We start from the raw sequence: 14,747 nt of genomic DNA on the forward strand, positions 1-14,747 counted from the left end.
ACTTACAGTAGGATGTCCCCACAGCCCCAACCTCACACAGTATGATGCCTCAACACACAGCATAATGCCCCACACACAGTATGCTGCAGCCCACAGTACATTTTCCCCAGACACAAAGTATGATATCCTTAAATACATTACTACGCATTCAGTATGATGCACCCACAGTACCCCACACTACAGTTCCCCCACACAAAGTTAAATGCTCCCCACAGTACATTCCACAGACATGCAGTATTATGTCTCCAAAGTAAATTCCACCACACACAGTATCATGCCCACACAGGCCCCCTCACAGTGTATGAAGCCCCAATAGTACATTCCACTCAAAAGGAGTTGTTTTGATACTCAGTATAAGAACTTTTTCTCATAGCCTTCATCGGAGGATGCAGGTAACTATACAGTCATGGCCAAAGGTTTTGAGAATGCTACAAATATTAATTTTTACAAAGTCTACTGCTTAAGTTTTTCTAATGGCAATTTGCATATACTCCAGAATGTCATAAAGACTGATCAGCTTAACAGCAATTACTTGCAAAGTCAATATTGGCTAAGAAAATGAACTTTAACACCCAAAACACATTTCAACATCATTGCATTCCTGCCTTAAAAGGAGCAGCTAACATTGTTTTAGTGATTGTTCCATTAACACAGGTGTGGGTGTTGATGAGGACAGGGCTGGCGATCAATCAGTCATGATTAAGTAAGAATGACACCACTGGACACTTTAAAAGGAGGCTGGTGCTTGGCATCATTGTTTCTCTTCAGTTAACCATGGTTATCTCTAAAGAAACACGTGCAGCCATCATTGCTCTGCACAAAAATGGCCTAACAGGGAAGAGTATCGCAGCTACAAAGATTGCACCTCAGTCAACAATCTATCGCATCATCAAGAACTTCAAGGAGAGAGCTTCCATTGTTGCCAAAAAGGCTCCAGGGCGCCCAAGAAGGACCAGCAAACGCCAGGACCGTATCTTAAAACTGTTTCAGCTGCGGGATCGGACTACCAGCAGTGCCGAGCTAGCTCTGCAATGGCAGCAGGCTGGTGTGAGTGCTTCTGCACGCACTGTGAGGCGGAGACTGCTTGAGCAAGGCCTGGTTTCAAGGAGGGCAGCAAAGAAGCCACTTCTCTCCAGAAAAAACATCAGGGACCGACTGATATTCTGCAAAAGGTACAGGGAGTGGACTGCTGAGGACTGGGGTAAAGTCATTTTCTCAGATAAATCCCCTTTTCGATTGTTTGGGACATCTGGAAAACAGCTTATTAGGAGAAGAAGAGGTGAGCGCTACCACCAGTCTTGTCTGATGCCAACTGTTAAGCATCCTGAAACGATTCATGTGTGGGGTTGCTTCTCAGCCAAGGGAATCGGCTCACTCACAGTCTTGCCTAAAAACACAGCCATGAATAGAGAATGGTACCAGAATGTCCACCAAGAGCAACTTCTCCCAACTGTCCAAGAGCAGTTTGGCGCCCAACAATGCCTTTTCCAGCATGATGGAGCACCTTGCCATAAAGCAAAGGTGATCACTAAATGGCTCATGGAACAAAACATAGAGATTTTGGGTCCATGGCTAGGAAACTCCCCAGATCTTAATCTCATTGAGAACTTGTGGGCAATCATCAAGAGATGGGTGGATAAACAAAAACCAACAAATTCTGGCAAAATGCAAGCATTGCTTATGCAAGAATGGACAGCTATCAGTCAGGATTTGATCCAGAAGTTGATTGAGAGCATGCCAGGGAGAATTGCAGAGGTCCTGAAGAAGAAGGGTCAACACTGCAATTATTGACTTGCTGCATTAACTCATTCTAACTGTCAATATAACCTTTTGGTACTCATAATATGATTGCAATTATATTTCTGTATGTGATGTAAACATCAGACAAACACAATTAAAAACCAGAGGGCAACAGATCATGTGAAAATATAATTTTGGTGTTATTCTCAAAACTTTTGGCCATGACTGTAGATGAAGTGTGCAGACACCTGGAGGATGATACTAATAATAGATCTTAGAAATAAAAATCTGCTTTTCCTCAACACGACAAACCTGGCCAGCCGACACCTAGCTATTAAATTAGTGCAAAAGCAGAAGGATAAACAAAATAAAGTCTACACAAACAAGTGATTATACTGTGTCTCCCAATGGAGGTTAAGTGAAAGATTTTAAAAGGAGTACAGAAAAAATCCTCTTTTCTCAGACACTTCATTGGGAGATGCAGGACGTTATGGGACATTCCAAATCAGTCCCTGGAATGGGAAAACTAATATTGCAAAAGGAGGAGTATCAATCCCTGAGATTACCACCCAAGTGACTAATGCAGTATCCATCTGTCAAGACTTGCACCCACTGACACAAAGGCAAAAACTTTGCAAAGATGTGGACTAAAGACTAAATAGTGGTTTTACAGATCAAAAGAACAGACTCCTGAATGCGTAGAAGCCAGGAGGTTCCTACCACTTGGGTGAGTGAGCTGAGCTGTGCACTGACTGGGAGTGTACAGGATTAGCCTAATCTTATGGAATGGGAGATCAAATCCAGCGAACAATGGGGGCCATAGAGGCAACCAAAGTTCTGCAAGGGATTACTAGGACCACAAACAAATTATCTGAATATCTGATCAGACATGAGACAGACAGAAAACCACATTAGAACTCTCAAACCCTCAAGAAGATAAGAGGTGTAGCGCATATCCCATCCTAATGAAGGAGCATGACATCCGAGAGTGACTCTTTTGGAGATTCGTCTCCTGGAAAAAATCACCAAGAAAAAAACACCACCTTACTGGAGAGTAGAAATGTCTCTGACCAGCATGAAAGGACAGGACTGAAGGGTTTCCAAAACCAGATTACGGTGGTCTTGCCCTGACGGACTGTTATGTCCTAGGGCCTAGAAGGAAGGTTCTCCTGGAAAAGGATAGCCAAATTAGAAACTTGGCCACGGGAAGCAAACACTGGCTCAAGACCAGAATGCAAAAATTAAGGGGTGATAACGACATAGGAACACTGCCGTGAGATTACCACCTTGTAGAATTGTGATGTCTAAGGCCCTTGTTCCTTAATCATAGTCAGACTAACCAGAATGGCCAATAGCCTTCAAAACTGCAGCTTCAACTATCCTACTGATAAATTTGGGTGGAAGAGGAGATCCTGGGAAAAGTGCATCTGGATGCTATGGGCGGTACCATGAGAGATCTGCACATAGAGAGTTCTGGACTCAACCTGAATAATCTTGAGCTTAGCAGGCATTCAAAGTCCTCAGTGCGAAATTGGGCAAGGGACAATCCTACTTTAGTGGTAGGGAAGAACTAATATTCCCTTGGACTACATGTTGGCCTGGACTGTCACCCTGAACTTGTAACCAATAGTAGGAAACGGAGCCACCAGCCTAAAGAGGAGGCCTCATTAGGCACTCACTGTGTCTAAATTGGTGGCCAACCCAGAGATGATGCATTGGGAGAGAGAATCTGAGGACTGCCTGAAGAATGAAGCTCACTAGCTAGAAGGTCAGATGGCCCAGGGTAACAGAGTGATGTCTAAACCCGCCATGCAGGAGCTCAGTGATGTCACCAGCGGGGGCGGTGCTAGCCTCCTGCATGCTGGGTATAGACACAGCTCTGTTACTGGCTAATTATTACAGATCTGAGCAGAAAACAGAGTGAGAGGCTGCCACTGTTCAGATCGCACAACGAAGAGAGGGAAAGAGCAGGGACAGCTGGGATACAGCAGGGAGAAACACAGAGGGACAGAGCAGTCTCTGAAATGAGAGTCATAATGATGCTTCGTTTCTGGGAGAGGACAGAGGCTGCGATCACTGAAACAGACTCTGCCCCTTATGACACTTTGTTTGAGTATGCTAACATGCACTGAGATTCTCAAATGAATCGTTATCAGAAAAGGGAAGGGGATGGTAGTGAACTTTTAATACAAGTATGTCAGAAAATAGCATAGATTATAGCATCAAATAGGTAGGGATTGAAATGAAATTTCTTTATGACTTTGAACCACCCCTTTAAGCTGAGAGATCTTTTTCAGGGGACAAAAATCTCTCTGGAAGCTAAAGAAGCACACCAAAAGTCTTATTGCTTCTCCCAACTGAGAGGTCTCTGTTGGTAGGTCTGAATCACTCATGGAAGTGGATAGACACGTGTCTGGTTTGTGTGTGAACTACACTGTGGTGAAGGGTCTCGGCTAGCTGAATTAACTCACCTAGGAGGAGACCGGAGTACCATCTGGTCAGTGCATACAATGCGGTCTCTGCTAGATGGTCTGAATCATCCCCTATGAAGAGGCTTGATAATGTGGTCCCGATCCATCTTCCATACTGGATATGTATATCAGTAGATCAAAATTCACCTTTATGTAAAGTACCGTCTGTATTTACATTTTAACTGATTCTCAAAACCCAAGTAATCTGGGGCACAACCAGAAGATATGGGGCAATGAATCTACGGAAGAAATACAACACCAACAAACATTCAGTAGTTGGGGATTAAGCTGATGTAAAAGTTCTGCTGTGTGGTACCAGAACCTCAGTATCTTTTACTGATTTACTCAAATGGTCTGTGGCGACAGCTCTCTCCCCCAAACGACACTGATTTAACCATATATGAGTGCTTAAAATGAAATACACCTAACCAAGTATTTATCTATATATATAATTGCCTTATTCTGTCTGTCTGTCTTGCTCCAAAATGACGTCATTACAGTGACAACCATCTCCACACCGCGCGCGCTAAAGAGCCTGCGACCAACGGCTCAGCTAACTGAACAGCCCGAACTACGGGCCGACAGGACGACGCCCGACACTTTTCCCCGCACCCACATGGAGCCCCGACTCCCCGGTGAGTGCTGCACCCCTGGGAGCCCACACCGGTAATCCAGCCGACACATACCCACCGCTCACCTCCGGTCCCCGCACACATTTCCCCACTTGGCTCCATATCCCTCCCGCACTCCGCCCTCCGCATGTATACACTGAACACACACACACACCTGGATAGTCACCTGTCCCCAGCCATGCAGTCCCCGGCACTGACGTCCTCAGAGCCATGGCCCCACTTGGCTCCACCCCCCATGCCCCGAACTCCGCCCCCCGCACACATTACCCCGCAGGATGGGGGCACATGTCAAAATGGTGGCTGCACCACGATGGGGGCACATACCAGCATTGGGCCACATCACAGCATCAGCATATTTTTACTTAACTTTACACTGTTCATCGCCTTCTTTCATTACAAGCCATGGACATCATTAAACATTAGCCTCCTCTATTAAAACTGTTCCTTCTGTTGTTTGTCATTTTAAAACCAATAAACAATTATAAGAATCCATTCATTACCTTATCATTCAATCTGCTAACCTACATACATATTCTAGACTACCCGATACGTTAGTATCGGGCCAACTTCTAGTCAACTTATAAATATTAGAGATCAATTCTTTATTAGAGGTGCTTCTTCTACATACAGTAACCTTTCAAACTCAGTTGACCAGGAACCAAAGGGAGAAATTGCAAATTATTTAATCTACATGATTTGATAAAATTCATGATTAGTTATGTACACATGAGATAATCAAAATCAAACAAATGAATCTCCACAGAGTTCCATAGACCAATCAGCAAATCTGAACAGTCTAGATAATAATCATGGGAAGACCATAGGAGACTCTAGACTGTTGGAATTAAAAGTTGATAAATAAAATAAGTCTTAAGGTGGCTTTACACACTGCAACATCTCAAACGACATCGCTGTAACGTCACCGGTTTTGTGACGTAATAGCGACCTCCCCAGCGACATTGCAGTGTGTGAAACACATCAGCGACCTGGCCCCTGCTGTGAAGTTGCTGATCGCTACAAATCGTTCAGGACCATTCTTTGGTCCTTTGTTTCCCGCTGTGCAGCAAAGTCTCAGTGTGTAAAGGGGACTTAAAACACTGGAAACGAGTGATGTGTCACAATATCTGTCAATCACTATTCTCTGTCAGTCGGTCTCTCCCTCTCGGTCTCTATTCTCTCTCTGTCGGTCCGTCACTATCTCTGTCCCTCTCTCACAGTCTGTCGGTCATTTTCCCCTCCTCTCTCATACTCACCGATCCCCGATCCCCGGTGCGGCACTGCACGGCATTCACACTGCTGCGGCGGTTTTTCCTCTTTTGAAAAAGCCGGCCGCTCATTAAACAATTTCGTATTCCCTACTTTCCCCGCCCACAGGCGCCTATGATTGGTTGCAGTGAGACACGCCCCCACGCTGAGTGACAGGTGTCTCACTGCACCCAATCACAGCAGCCGGTGGGCGGGTCTATACTGTGCAGTGAAATAAATAATTAAGTAATTAAAAAAACCGGCGTGCGGTCCCCCCCAATTTTAATACCAGCCAGATAAAGCCATACGGCTGAAGGCTGGTATTCTCAGGATGGGGAGCTCCACGTTATGGGGAGCCCCCCAGCCTAACAATATCAGTCAGCAGCCGCCCAGAATTGCCGCATACATTATATGCGACAGTTCTGGGACTGTACCCGGCTCTTCCCGATTTGCCCTGGTGCGTTGGCAAATCGGGGTAATAAGGAGTTATTGGCAGCCCATAGCTGCCAATAAGTCCTAGATTAATCATGTCAGGCGTCTCCCCGAGATACCTTCCATGATTAATCTGTAAATTACAGTAAATAAACACACACACCCGAAAAAATCCTTTATTAGAAATAAAAAACACAAACACATTCCCTCATCACCAATTTAATAAGCCCCAAAAAGCCCTCCTTGTCCGGCGTAATCCACGGACCTCCAGTGTCGCATCCAGCTCTGCTGCATGGAGGTGACCGGAGCAGCTGAAGAAACCGCCGCTCCTGTCAGCTCCACGCAGCTAATGAAGACAGCCGCGCGATCGGCTGAGCTGTCACTGAGGTTACCCACTGTCACTGGATCCAGCGGTGGATGCAGCGGTGGCCGCGGGTAGCCTCAGTGACAGCTCAGCTGATCGCGCTACTCACCGCCGCTCCGGTCAGCTCCACGCAGCAACTGAGGTGAGTAGCGCGATCAGCTGAGCTGTCACTGAGGTTACCCGCGGCCACCGCTGGATCCAGGTAACCTCAGTGACAGCTCAGCCGATCGCGCTATTGCCTTCATTAGCTGCGTGGAGGTGACAGTAGCGGCGGTGTATTCTGCTGCTCCTGTCACCTGCATGCAGCAGAGCTGGATGCGACGCTGGAGGTCCGTGGATTACGCCGGACAAGGAGGGCTTTTTGGGGCTGATTAAATTGGTGATGTGGGAATGTGTTTGTGTTTTTTATTTCTAATAAATGATTTTTTCAGTTGTGTGTGTTTATTTACTGTAATTTACAGATTAATCATGGAAGGAATCTCCGGGAGACGCCTGACATGATTAATCTAGGACTTATTGGCAGCTATGGGCTGCCAATAACTCCTTATTACCCCGATTTGCCAACGCACCAGGGCAAATCGGGAAGAGCCGGGTACAGTCCCAGAACTGTCGCATCTAATGTATGCGGCAATTCTGGGCCGCTGCTGACTGATATTGTTAGGCTGGGGGGCTCCCCATAACGTGGAGCTCCCCATCCTGAGAATACCAGCCTTCAGCCGTATGGCTTTATCTGGCTGGTATTAAAATTGGGGGGACCGCACGCCGTTTTTTTTAATTATTTAATTATTTATTTCACTGCACAGTATAGACCCGCCCACCGGCTGCTGTGATTGGGTGCAGTGAGACACCTGTCACTCAGCGTGGGGGCGTGTCTCACTGCAACCAATCATAGGCGCATGTGGGCAGGGAAAGTAGGGAATACAAAATTGTTTAATGAGCGGCCGGCTTTTTCAAAATAGTAAAAGCCGCCGCAGCAGTGTGAACGCCGTGCAGCGCCGCGCCGGTGATCGGGTGAACGGTGAGTATGAGAGAGGAGGGGAAAATGACCGACAGACTGTGAGAGAGGGACAGAGATAGTGACGGACCGACAGAGAGAGAATAGAGACCGAGAGGGAGAGACCGACTGACAGAGAATAGTGATTGACAGATATTGTGACACATCACTCGTTTCCAGTGTTTGACTAGCTAGGTCGTTCTGCAGGTCCGGATCGCTGTTGCGTCGTTGGCCAGGTTTGCCTGTTTGACAGCTCACCAGAGACTCACCAGAGACTCACCAGAGACTTTGTAGCGATCCCGGCCAGGTTGGAATCGCTGGTGGGATCGCTGAAAGTCTCAGTGTGTAAAGGGGCCTTTAGGGGAGTTGTGAGATACCAGCTCAAACCTACTCATACATGACCGCCAAATTTCAGTAGTGAACTGAATGGGTCCTAGTAAAGGAATTGACACTAAAAGGACGGTCAATCCACAGCAGACAATTTGGATGATTGGGGGCCAATCACAACTTTTCCATTTCAATTAATTTGTTGTATGCCTAAAAAGAGGCCCAGGATGAGATCCTTCTTATATGGGTAGCCCAATAATAGTTAACGACATCTGGGATTTAGCAACACCCTTAAATTTTTTGAGCAGTAAGGGTTTGCTTGGATATTCTTTTATCATTCCATATGAATCTCATAATACTAGCTTTAATTGACTTAAAGGGTTATTTCCATCTCCAAGATTCCATCCCAAAATGTAGAAGGTGTAATAATAAGAATATTAGCTGATACCTCCAATAAGAAATGTAGTATAGTTCTCCTGATATAGCCATGTCTCTTGCCTCATGTGCAGGGCATTGCAGCTTAGGTATCCATGGATACGTCCACTCATATAGTGAGTTAGTTGTTCGTGGTCATAATCATGGATACCTAAGCTAAGATTCCTGCACATGAGAGAAGAGATATGACTATATGAGGAGAACTATATTATGTTCCTAATTGGAGGTATTTGCAAATATTATTGTTATTACACCCACTACTAGTGATGGGCGGAACCTGACTGTAATGGTATGTTCACACGCGGCATCTTTTTTTTTACCACAAAGATGCAGCGTTTTTGTCCCAAAAAAACACACCAAAAATGCACCGCGTCAAAAACGCATTAAAAAACGCAATGCGTTTTTCACGTGTTTTTTTAAGTCAAATCTATTGACTGGAGGGCTCAAAAACACTGGAAAAACGCAAAAAGAATTGACATGCTGCATCTTGGGTGAATCTTCAAAAACATAGCCAAGATATAGCCATCAAAAGATGCCCAGTGTGGATAGCAAAATAGAAATCTCATAGACTTTGCTGAGAGAAGGACCTGCATGCATTTAAGTGCAACTTTGTGATCTCAAAAACGCACCAAAACCACAGCAAAAGATGCCCTGTGTGAACTTAGCCTAAAAGTCCGGGTCTGCGCAGGAGGTTCAAAAGTACCTGTGCACCGACCCCGGGCCCAGCATTTTCAGGGAACTACAGGTAACTATCTGGATCCAGAAACTCGAATAAATAAAAAAAAAAAATAAGGAAAAAAAGGGAAAAGCAGGTGCATTATACTTACCAGTCTCCCGCACAGCTGTAACACTACTTCCGGGGCCGCTAATTATCCTATTATCCTTCATGAATATGCACTGCTTTCCCTGCCCACCGGCATTCCTAGCGTATCTGGTTGGTTGCAGTCATACAGTGGTCCCACACTACGTGACAGCATGTCTAACTACTTGCAATCACACATGCTGTCTCTGTATGTATGTTGGTGTAAAAATAAATGTAAAAATTGGCGAAGGGTCCCCCCCATATTATGATACCCAGTACAGATAAAGCATACAGCTACAGGTTGCAGCCCCCAGCCGTGTGCTTAACTTGACTGTGTATCAAAATAAGAGGGATCCCATGAAGCTTTTTTTTTAATTATTTAAATAAATAATTTTAATAAAGGCATGTGGTCCCTCTAATTTTGATACCCAGACATGGTAAAGCCAACAGCTGGCGGCTGGTATTTTCAGGCTGGGGAGACCCATGGTTATTGGGCCCCCAACCTAAAAATAGCAGCCTGCAGACGCTCAGGATTGTTGCATCCATTAGATTTGACAATCCCGGAACTTTACCCAGGTCATCCTGATTGCGGTGGCAATCGAGGTGATAAGGTATTAATGACAGCTCACAGCTGCCACTAAGCCCTAGATTAGTAATGGGATGTGTCCATGAGACCCCCCCGTTACTAACCTGTAAGTGAGAATATATAAAACACAAAACACAGAAATAATCCTTTATTTCAAATAAAATACAAAGAAAAGCCTCTTTCTCAACTTTACTATCCCCCAGAACACCCAGTTCCAACGTAATCCACACAAGGTCCCATGACGATTCCAACTCTGCTACAAACTGAAGGCACAGTGAGTGGGCACCGAACATGTCTGCATGTTGTGGGCTTCAGGCAGAGAATGAGCAGTGACGTTCAATTTATTTGCAGTCACAGCTGGAAATTCCCACGGTCCTCCACCTTGACCTCACGTGACCTCATTAAACTCAGAGACAGATCTGCATATCCTGGCAAAAGAAAAACGCATCAAAACTGCATAATAACGGTTATGGTTTTGATGCAATTTTTTGCCAGGAGATCCAGATTTGTTGCAGGAATATGGTCTATAAATTTCAGCACCAAATCTGCATCTCTTGGCAAAAAAACTTTCGGTGCAGTTTTGTGCCAGGAGATGAAAATTTGGTGCAGAAATCTGGTGCAGGTAACTTCACTGCACATGCAAGTGAGGTTACTGAGTTTAATGAGGTCACATGAAGTCAGTTTACCTGCGTTCAAAGGTGGAGAACCGTGGGAACCTCCAACTGTAACCGCAAATGAACTGAGTGACATTACCACTCATCGCTGCAGCTCAGTCATTCTCTATCTGAAGACCAAAGCATGTGTTCATGTTTTGTGCCCACGTGCTGTCACTTCAGTATGTAGCAGAGCTGGAATTGTCATGGGACCCTGAGTGGATTTTGTCTGGACTGGGAGTTTTGGGGGTTAATAAATTGGAGAAAGAGAGTGTTTTTTTTGTATATTGTGTTTATTTCTTTCACTTACAGATTAGTAATGGGGGTCTCATAGATACTCCCCATTACTAATGTAGGGTTTAGTGATAGCTGTGAGCTGTCATTAACTGCTTATTACCCCGATTGCCACTGCACCAGGGCAATCGGGATGAGTCAGGTAAAGTTCCAGGATTGTTGCAGCTAATAGATCGATATAGATAATGGAAGGGGGCCCAATAACCATGGGTCTACCCAGCCTGAGAATACCAGCCTCCAGATGTAGGATTTATCTTGGTTGGGTATCAAATTTGGGGGGACTGCATGCTATTTTTTTTAAATTATTTATTTAAATAATTAAAAAAAAAGCTGCATAGGGTCCCTCTTATTTTGATACACAGCCAAGATAAGCACACGGCTGGGGGCTGAAGCCTGTAGCCGTTTGTTTATTGCTTTATCTGTGCTGGGTATCACAGTATGGGAGGATCCTACATCAATTTTTTTTTTAAGTTCTTTATTTAACATTTTAGAATACAACATATATCGGTAGGGAACCATCATGACACTTTCTTACAAATTATGACAATAAATTACCGGAGGACAAGAGTAAAGTGCAAAAAATACATATGCTTTATTAAGACGTACACAACACAGAGTGATTAAAAAGGTGGTACACAACCATAAGACAAAACGGGACTAGTTGCCAGAGTCACAAGAAGTAACAAAGGGGGCAGCCACCTACAGTGTGTCAATCTATAGAATACACTTCTAGTAGAAAATAAGGGGCTGTCACAAAGATGATTGAAGGTTATAGGACAAATACGTGAACAAGAGCTAGGACACTGGGAGGGGGGCGGCTGAAGCCTTAAATTCCCTATATAGACTCCAAAGGAGGGGGCGTTTTAGTAGGGTAACACCTGAGATCACAAAATCGTAATACAGTTGTAAGGAGAGAATCAGACAGTAAGGGTACATCTACTACTGTCCTTAATCTCTTACCTAAAGTGCAAGTGCAGTGAAATTTTCAGGATAATGCTCCAAGTGCAGCCAGCCAAAACAGTGTCCAAGAGCTCAATGTAGTCCCTGAAAAGTGCCCAGGATCTCCATCCGACGCGCGTTTCGCGGGGTCAAGCTTTCTCAAGGTGGGGAAATGTATTTTTTGCACTTTACTCTTGTCCTCCGGTAATTTATTGTCATGATGAGTAGTGCTGGCACCGCCTCTGCCTTACTATGGCAGATCTGGTGCTTATAACTAAAGCTGTAACTATGAGAATTGTATTGTCAAATTATGACAATGTGGAATCAGAAAAAACTTTAAGTATATTAACAACTTATAACACTGTCAGGTGGTTTCAGGAATAAAGAAAAGGGGATGCAAGAACAAGGAGGTGGAAGGGGATGGGGGGGGGGGGAATTATGAGGAAGAATATAGGGGTATAATACGTGAGAGAGTAAGGTAAGAAAGGGTGAGCAACAGGAGCAAAGACAAAGAAGAAAAAAAAAAAAATAAAACCTGCTAAGTTTTCTGTTTTTTTTTATCGAAATGAGACTTCTCATTACATGCTGATCAGATGCAACTACATCAATTTTTTTAATTTATTTTTACACCACGATACACACAGAAAATGTGAATGCAAGCAGTCAGACATGCTGTTACATAGGGTTGGGGCGCGGTCTGACTGCAACCAGTCAGAGATGCCAGAATTGCCAGTGAGCTGGGGAAGCAGTGCATATGCATGAGGTTAGTGAGCGGCCCCAGAAGTAGTGTTACAGCCACGTGGCAGACTGATAAGTATAATGTGCTTACTCTACTCCCCCTATCCCTTTTACCATCATTTTAAAGTGGCAGATTTGGTTCTCCATAGACTTTTATGGGGACCGGTTTCCTGGCAGATATCCGAGATCAATTCCGGACCAGAACCGGGGTTTTATTAAACCCAGTTGGACCCGCTGATACTATGTATCTGCGGGTTTGCCTATCACTACATACTACATATTGGGATAGGATCTTGGAGATGGGAATACCCCTTTAAGTTCACCTAGCGGAACCCTTACAGAAAAAGTCTCAAAATAATATAATAATTTAGGGAGAAGGGAAATTTTTACCGCCACCACAAATCCCAAAAATGATATTGGATGCGATTTCCATTTGATTAAAAAATTCTTAAGGTCTCTAAAAAGAAAAGGGAAGTAAAATTACTAGAATACAAGGTATTGTAAGACATTAAAGGTACATCCAAGTATTTAATAGCATTCAGTTTCCAGCAAAACTTATAATTAATGATCGGAGAACCCCAACTGTAAAGTATGGGGTACAAATGTAACGGGGTGCCGGGGGTGCCTCTGGGGGTGTAGTCGTGGCCCCTTTGTATGCCAGGCTAACCCCCGGCTCCGCCGTCACTATTGGGACAGGGGATTGTTCTGTGGGGCAGAGTGTGGTGGAAGAGAGCACGCTGTCAGTCGCAGGAAGACTTTGCAGGCGGAGAGCAGTTGAACCAAACGACATGTTTATTGCACAGAGTGTTACAACAGACTCACTGCACGGATCTTGTAATACGCAGTCACACTTCCTGCCGGGAAAAGCTTTTCTTGTCGTCTCCTCTCTTTGGGGGGATGTGCCCGGCTACTCCACTTCACCTGAGCTCCCACTCCGGCTACCACAGACTTGACCCACCCAACTCTGTTTCACCATAGAGGACACTTTCTCTCCCTCCCCCTTCTGCTGCCGGCTCCTCCTTTCTCCTGCACTGTTTCTATGGGGACAGCCGTCCCACCCGGCCACTAGGGGAAACCCATCTACACTGTACAAATGCAGTAAAACACAATTAATCATTAACATTAACAGCTTTATCTACCCCAGCGTGGGGTATCTTCAGGGGGGGAAACTGCGCCTCCTTGTAAGGGGTCCGTCCACCCCTTACATTCCTCCCCTCTTTTTGCCTTAGCCTCCCGGCAAGGCTCGCATCTGAAAAACAGAATCTTAACTAGCAAGGCAATCTTTTTATCAAACTTTAAAACCTTCATGAGAAAAGAACAACCACTGAGCGCACGAGTTCTGCGCCCGGAGTCCCTCCAAGGGAGCTCCCGGTCTTTGTAGGCAGTTTGCCCGGAGGCCTCCAACAGGCACTCCCGGTCTTTGCTGGCCTTCTGCCCGGAGGCTCTCACAGCACTCCCGGTCTTTGTAGGTGAAAACAACAGACATAAAGTCTCCATCACGGAGGGAGTCCTTGCACAGTCCGGCATCAGACTCTTCACTAAGGGGACCGGCCATCATCTCCCGGGCCACGGTCTCGGCCAGTAACCTTTCTTGCACCGGATCTGTTTCAGGCGGCGGGGACTGTCGTCGGGTCAGGGGCGCCGGCTTTACCAGCTCCCAGAAAAATCCCCACTCATCTTCCTCAAACTCCGGGGCATGTTGCTCTCCCGGGGCCGGAACTTCTGTGGGGGCTGGAGGTCCTACCTTGACTGGCGCAACCACCTCCGGACTCTGGAGGGGTGTTCCCAGGGTTTCGCTTCCCGGCTGTAGTTGCGTCTTGTAGGTGGCCCGGACTTCAGTGGATGTTTCACCGGTCACGGCATCCCATGAAGTGACCCACGTTACTTTTGCGGGCCGCTCCGGACCTCCTGGCACAGCCGGTAGCTTAATGGTAAGTGCCTCCTCAGCCACACTCTGCCTCGGGCGTCCTCTTCTCAGGCTGGTTGCCACCAGCGCGCCCGCTGCAGCTCGCTGCTTTGTCTGAGTCTCCATCTCGCTCCTAGTCAGTTGCTGAGTTGGCGTCTCTTGCAGCTTTTCCTGTAATGGCGCCGGGGA

The 14,747-nt window shown here is 45.7% G+C and overlaps 1 protein-coding gene across 1 annotated transcript in view; it reads right to left on the reverse strand.

The window, feature by feature from the left end:
* SERAC1 (serine active site containing 1) overlaps window positions 1-14,747 on the reverse strand; it is a 211,783-nt gene that overhangs the window by 93,383 nt on the left and 103,653 nt on the right. The window lies entirely within an intron of this gene.

Source organism: Anomaloglossus baeobatrachus, chromosome 3 (assembly GCF_048569485.1).
Source record: "Anomaloglossus baeobatrachus isolate aAnoBae1 chromosome 3, aAnoBae1.hap1, whole genome shotgun sequence".
NCBI classification, from domain to species: domain Eukaryota; kingdom Metazoa; phylum Chordata; class Amphibia; order Anura; family Aromobatidae; genus Anomaloglossus; species Anomaloglossus baeobatrachus.